General features: G+C 41.4%; 1 long non-coding RNA gene across 1 annotated transcript; it reads right to left on the reverse strand.

Annotated features, from left to right (window-relative positions):
* Window positions 1–87: 87 nt before the first annotated feature.
* LOC113155482 lies at window positions 88–7,726 on the reverse strand. Its single transcript, XR_003298132.1, has 4 exons — window positions 7,697–7,726; window positions 1,648–1,932; window positions 930–950; window positions 88–846 (listed from the first exon to the last, which is right to left on the reverse strand). It is a non-coding gene; the product is annotated as an uncharacterized LOC113155482 (long non-coding RNA).

Consider the following 7,726-nt stretch of genomic DNA (forward strand, 5'->3'; position numbering starts at 1 on the left):
TCTGCTGATTATCTTCTTCATTTCTGCACTTCATTTCTGCACCTGCAGCGATATAACAAACAGAAAAACCAAGCACTTTTAGAAATCCAGTGGTTTTCTTGATAAATTCCCAAAATATTTCAACTGTAACCATGAATATTACAGCTGATGCTCCATTGTTTCGAAATGTAGGAATATACTGCACAATGCCCAGTGTGATGACAGGTGGAGTCCTGTTATCAGGGACATCCACTTTACCTCGTCTGAGAACTTTATATAAGCTTGATTCTCCTCTGGTTTATATCTGGTTTATAGTAATGTATGACAGACTTATTTTAGTTTTAAATTATTTTGTGTTGTCCTTTCCTTTGTCCCAGTTTAAGCTGGACTATGATTGTGACGCTTGAAAACAAATCTCAAAAGGTGGAGGTGTGCTCAAACGTTCTTAACAAACAGGCTTCAGATCTTTAAACCTTGGACAGTTTTTTTATTGTCTTGGGAATAAACCATATAACCAGAACTCCAGCAGCTTGCAGACTGTACACAGACCAAATTGTGCTGGGACAACAGAGTAGAAGATAGTAAAGTCAAATTTCTAGTGTGAAAGAACACCTATACTTTTTAATGAAGCAAATATTTTTTCACAGGAATCCAAGTTAAACGTCCCAGTCATTCGATTTTGATCCAACTTTTTAAAAGTGATCATGTGATAATGAAGAATTTTCTGCTGTGCTTCAGTTTCAGAATCTAAAAGCCTCATTAAGAACAATTCACAGAAACAGTAAAAGAACAAATATAATGTCTGCAGCTGGACACACAGACGTGCAGCCAGGTAGTTAGAATAACACCCTCATTACTTCAGATTTCCTGAAAACAGAAAAAGGCACAACGTTTGTCAGATATTCTGTAATAAATAATGCTGGAAATGAATTTGTGAATGGAATGCTTACCTGGGTTGAACTGCAATGGACCTGAGGAAGCAACAAATACATGAATTAGGGATCATGACAAGTGTAGACTCAGCAGCAAAGTGTATTAGATTTTTAAAAGAGAAATATGATCAAATCCTATATCAGCTGTTACTGTCACGCACTAATGATAAACGTCAGTGTTCAGTGCATCTTGTTGTTGTGATTCCTGATCTCTTCTCTGACGCATAAGGGGTTCCCAGACCTGTACTTTACTAACTAGCCCTGCTCTAGCGATGTTACGCTTGAAGCAGAAGTATTGCTTCATCAGGTCACAGTCATAGAGGTTTATTGTAAATCTGCTGTAAAGTCTAATTTTATTTAGTCAACAAAATAACACGACCAGCAGCACGGAGACCCCTTTTTATTCTGACTGAGGTTCAGAAAGCTGCAGGTTACCTGGATCAGCAGTGGGCAGGGATATTTGGAAAACAAGCAGGACAGTAGGCCTGGTCCTGGTCTTCCAATGGAAACACCTGTGCTAGGTGTTCATCCCGGTTCTGTTCTCAAGTTCACACCGATCTACTTGTTACCTTCTGCCAACTCCTGTGTGCCTGCCGTCTGCTAAGTTTTGGTTCCCCACTCTTAACCCTTCTTCCTAAACCTGCCTGCCTTGAGTCCTACATGGCCCCACTTGAAACCCTTTAAATTGAATCTGTGTTTCTGTTGTGATCTAAACCCTCTGTGGTTGTACTCTTACCTCTGTCACTCTGTGACAAACTGTCCCTCACGTCATGCCTCCCGACCTTCTCTAACACCTGCTGGGCCACCTCCAGAGGCTGACTGCTGTATGTCTGAAGAATCAGATCCACTGTCCTTCGTCTGTCAGCGTTCTCCAGGTCGCAGGGAGAAATCGTCAGGTTACCTATATCTTTACTATAGGCACTCTGTACTTTGGATCCATATTCTTCCAGGTAAACTCCTCAGCCTTCAGCTTCTTCAACTCCTTCAGAAGAATCTCTTTAACTGTATCCATCACTGCTTCCTGGTAAACATCAACAACAGATTTTAAATCAAGGAAAGAAATGAGTTGATCAAGACACGTGACGTGATGTCTGTATGTGAATCTTTAGGATTATCAGTTCATTTGAAGAGTTTTTTTCTTTTAGTCTTGAATGGGAACTTCTTGTGTTTGGTGAAAACCAGACTCTGTGCTACAGAGATTTCATCTGTAAGACATGGGGGTGGCAGTATTATGATCTGGGCCTGCTTTGTTGCCTCTGAACTAGACGATTTGTTGTCATTGATAAAGCTGTGAATTCTGAGTTGTTCAAACTAATTCTACAGAAAAAATGTCAAAGTATCAAATGTTTGAACTGAAACTCAACAGGAAGTAGATCCTGCTCCAAATTCCCTGCGAAACAATGAGCAGGGCTGACAAACACTTGAAATGACAGTGGAGAACGATGTTGTCTCGTAGCTTATGGTTTTGATAGAGTAGAGGTTCAGGTGTGAACCAGCATTTGGTCTGGAAAAGGACAGAAGAATGACTATTTAAAACTCCTGTGTAAGGATAAACGTAAATATAGTAAGATAATAATTCACACAGGAGCTAAAATTAATGTTGAATCGGTGTGTAACTTTGCTAAGACGATGTCGGACTCCGTAGTTTTCTCTGGACCCCTTCCCAATCTGACCAGTAACGACATGTTTAGCCGCATGACGTCATTCAACCGCTGGCTGTCTAAGTGGTGTCCCGCTAACAACGTGGGCTACATAGACAATTGGAAAACGTTTTGGAGAAAACCTGGGCTGATTAGAAGAGACGGCATCCATCCCACTTTAGATGGTGCGTCTCAACTCTCTAGGAATATGGCAGAGTTTATTAGACGACCTAAACCCTGACATGTCAGAGTGGAGACCAGGACGCAGAGACACAGTCTTACACACCTCTCTGCAGCTTCCTTACAGCCGTCACCCCCCAAAAACTACCATAACCTTATAGAGACAGTGTCTGCTCCCCGAGTACCTAAATTATTTATATCTAAAACTAACACAAGAGGAGTTATTCATAAAAACCTAATAAAAATAAAGACGACTCCTCTCTTAGAACAAAATAACAAGACAACAATCAAATGTGGACTTTTAAATATCAGATCTCTCTCGTCTAAATCCCTGTTAGTAAATGATTTGATAATTGACCATCAAATAGACTTATTCTGTCTTACTGAAACCTGGCTGCAGCAGGATGAATATGTCTCTCTGAATGAGTCGACCCCCTCAAGTCATGTTAATTATCATGTTCCTAGAAACACAGGTCGGGGTGGAGGAGTAGCAGCAATCTCCCACTCAAGTTTATCAATCAACCCCAGACCTAAACATAGTTTGAATTCATTTGAGAGCCTCACTCTTAGCCTCTCTGATCCTAACTGGAAAAATCCAAAACCAGTCCTGTTTGTTATTGTGTACCGTCCTCCTGTCCCTTACTCTGAGTTTTTAACTGAATTCTCAAAGTTTCTATCTGATTTAGTTCTTAGTGCAGATAAAGTCATTATAGTGGGTGACTTCAATATCCATGTAGATGTTGATGATAACTGCCTCAACACTGCATTTAATTCACTATTAGACTCCATTGGTTTTACCCAAAATGTAAATAAACCCACTCACTGTTTTAACCACACCCTTGATCTTATTCTGACATACGGTGTGGAAGTTGATCAGTTAATAGTTTTTCCCCAAAACCCTCTTTTATCTGACCATTTCTTAATTAAATTTGAATTTACAGTACCAGACTTTACTAAACCTACAGATAAGATTCTCTACAGTAGATGTTTATGTGAAAATGCTGTTGACAAATTTAAGGAACTGATTCCATCTTTTATTTCAGAGCCATGTACCAACACAGAGGAAGGCAGTTATTTCAACGTTACTCCAGCACAAGTGGACTATCTTGTTAATAGTACTGGTGCTTCACTTGGAACAATACTTGATACTGTTGCTCCTCTGAAAAAGAAACTAGCGAGTCAGAGGAAGTTAGCTCCATGGTACAATTCACAAATACGTAGCTTAAAGCAGAAATCACGTAAGTTGGAAAGGAGGTGGCATTCCACCAATTTAGATGAATATTGCCTAGCCTGGAAAGATAGTTTAATAATATATAAAAAAGCCCTGCGTAAAGCTAGAACTTCATATTACTCCTCATTGATAGAGGCAAATAAGAACAACCCTGGGTTTCTTTTCAGCACTGTAGCCAGTCTGACAAAGAGTCATAGCTCTGTTGAGCCTAGTATTCCCTCAACTCTCAGCAGCAATGACTTCATGAATTTCTTTACAAATAAAATCATAACTATCCATCCATTCATTTTCTTCCGCTTATCCGGGGCCGGGTCGCGGGGGGAGCAGCTTAAGCAGAGATGCCCAGACTTCCCTCTCCCTAGACACCTCCTCCAGCTCTTCCGGGGGGACACCGAGGCGTTCCCAGGCCAGCCGAGAGACATAGTCCCTCCAACGTGTCCTGGGTCTTCCCCGGGGCCTCCTCCGGGTGGGACAGGACCGAAAAACCTCCCCTACGAGGCGTCCCGGGGGCATCCGAAACAGATGCCCAAGCCACCTCAACTGGCCCCTCTCGATGCAGAGGAGCAGCGGCTCTACTCCGAGCTCCTCCCGGGTGACTGAGCTCCTCACCCTATCTCTAAGGGTGCGCCCAGCCACTCTGCGGAGGAAACTCATTTCGGCCGCTTGTATCCGCGACCTTGTCCTTTCGGTCATGACCCAAAGCTCATGACCATAGGTGAGGGTAGGAACGTAGACTGACCGGTAAATCGAGAGCTTTGCCTTTCGGCTCAGCTCCTTTTTCACCACGACGGACCGGTACACCGACCGCATTACTGCTGCCGATGCACCAATCCGTCTGTCAATCTCACGCTCCCTATTTCCCTCACTCGTGAACAAGACCCCAAGATACTTAAACTCCTACACTTGAGGGAGGATGTCCCCCCCAACCTGGAGGGTGCAAGCCACCTTTTTCCGGTAGAACTTCATATTACTCCTCATTGATAGAGGCAAATAAGAACAACCCTAGGTTTCTTTTCAGCACTGTAGCCAGGCTGACAAAGAGTCATAGCTCTGTTGAGCCTAGTATTCCCTCAACTCTAAGCAGCAATGACTTCATGAATTTCTTTACAAATAAAATCATAACTATTAGAGAAAAAATTGATCAGATCCTCCCTGCATATAGCATGGACTGTACAACAACTCTCGATCCACGCTCGTACTTAGACTGCTTCCTCTCCGTAGATCATTCTGAATTAATTTCAGTAATTAATTCCTCTAAACCATCAACATGTCTCTTAGATCCCATCCCGACTAGACTCCTCAAGGATGTCTTACCTTTGATCAGCACGTCCATATTAGATCAGATCAATCTGTCTTTACAAATAGGCTACGTACCACAGGCTTTTAAGGTTGCTGTAGTCAAGCCCCTACTCAAAAAGCCTACTCTGGACTCAGGGGTCTTAGCGAATTATAGACCAATATCCAATCTGCCCTTTATCTCCAAAATCCTTGAAAAGATAGTTTCTAAGCAATTGTACGACCACCTGCGTAGCAATAACTTGTATGAAGATTTCCAGTCAGGATTTAGAGTACATCATAGTACAGAAACAGCACTGGTAAAGGTCACTAATGATCTTCTATTAGCATCAGACAATGGACTACTCTCTATACTCGTCATGTTAGATCTTAGTGCTGCATTCGACACTATAGATCACAACATTTTATTACACAGACTGGAACATGTCATTGGAATCAAAGGAACAGCACTAGAGTGGTTTAAATCGTATCTATCGGATAGATTTCAGTTTGTACACGTTAATGATGAGTCTTCCATGCACAGCCAAGTCAGCTATGGAGTTCCACAGGGATCTGTGCTTGGACCGATTCTTTTCACGTTATATATGTCCCCTTTAGGCAATATTATTAGGAAACACTCTATAAATTTCCATTGTTATGCAGATGATACCCAGCTATATTTATCTATGAAACCAGGAGAAACTAATCAATTAGTCAAACTTCAGGAATGCTTAAAAGACATAAAGACCTGGATGACCTCCAATTTCCTTCTCCTAAATCCAGACAAAACAGAGGTTATACTGTTTGGGCCTAAAAATCTCAGAGACACTATGTCTAAACACATTCTCACCATTGATGACTTAGTTCTGGCCTCAAGTAATACTGTAAGAAACCTCGGAGTTATCTTTGATCAGGATATCTCCTTCACTTCATACATAAAAGAAATCTCTAGAACTGCCTTTTTTCACCTAAGAAACATTAAAGTTAAAATTAGGAGCATCCTGTCCCAAAGTGATGCTGAAAAACTAGTCCATGCATTTGTTACTTCCAGACTGGACTATTGTAATTCCTTATTAATAGTTTGTCCCAATAACTCATTAAAGAGCCTCCAGTTAATCCAAAATGCTGCAGCCAGAGTTCTGACTGGAATTAGCAAGAGAGATCATATTTCTCCAACGTTAGCTTCTCTCCATTGGCTCCCTGTTAAATCCAAAAATAACCCTAACCCTTCTCCTAACTTATAAATCCCTTAATAATCAGGCTCCATCTTATCTTAAAGACCTCATAGTTCCTTATGTTCCAAGCAGAACTCTCCGTTCTCAGACTGCAAGTTTACTTGTGGTTCCTAGAGTTTCCAAATGTAGAATGGGAGGCAGAGCCTTTAGCTACCAAGCCCCTCTCCTGTGGAACCAGCTCCCAGTTCAGGTTCGGGAGGCAGACACCGTCTCTACATTTAAGACTAGACTTAAAACCTTCCTTTTTTATAAAGCTTATAGTTAGAGATGGATCAGGTGACTCTGAACCATCTCTTAGTTATGCTGATATAGCTTAGTCTGCTGGGGGACCTCTACTGATACACTGAGCTCCTCTCCTCTCTCCTTTCTCCTGTATCAATTCAAATGCCACCATTTCATGTCATTAACTTTGTGTCTTCTCTCTCCTGTAGTTGTGTTTCCTCCTCTCTGTCTCCCTCTCTCTGTACTTTTCTGCAGGTATCCTCGGCCTGGAGCTGTACATCTCCAGAATCCAGTTCATCTGCCCAATGTTCTTGATACTTGTTGTTGTCTTTATTGCCTGCTGTTCTTTTCTCTCTTCTCTTTCCACTCACCCCAACCGGTCGAGGCAGATGGCCGCCCACTATGAGCCTGGTTCTGCTGGAGGTTTCTTCCTCTAAAGGGAGTTTTTCCTCTCCACTGTTGCCTAAAGCTTGCTCAAATGGGATTGTTGGGTTTTCTCTATATTTTCTTTTATAAATATTTTCTGTAAGGTCTTAAACCTTACACTGTAAAGTGCCTTGAGATAACTTCTGTTGTAAATTGGCACTATACAAATAAAATTGAATTGAATTGAATTGAATTGACTGTAAAACTCCCCAAATCCACTCTGGCTTTCAGGTTGATTTGTTCTTTTAGCAGCTGCTATGCTGCATGTTGTGCTTTGGTTTTGTTTTTTTGTATAATCTTAACTGTGAGAAAATGAAAGTTTAAAGCTGAAAGGACTCTCAGAGAAAGAACAAATCTTTTTGAGTTTTAACCTGAGGTCCAGTTTGGCATCTTCACCCATTTATAATAAAAAGATAAAAGTCACTGCCCATGAATGTATCCTCAGTATTCTACTAACAACATGGCAGAAATACCAACACCTCACCACAGCTTAGTGACACTTTCTTTCTCTTATTATAGACACTAAATAAAATTCTAGTGTCACTGTTAAAAGAGAGAAAAGTTGATCTCACTCACAGAGTCCCAGCTCGTGTTCACCGTGTCGCC

This window comes from Anabas testudineus, chromosome 8 (genome assembly GCF_900324465.2).
Source record: "Anabas testudineus chromosome 8, fAnaTes1.2, whole genome shotgun sequence".
Lineage (NCBI taxonomy): Eukaryota > Metazoa > Chordata > Actinopteri > Anabantiformes > Anabantidae > Anabas > Anabas testudineus.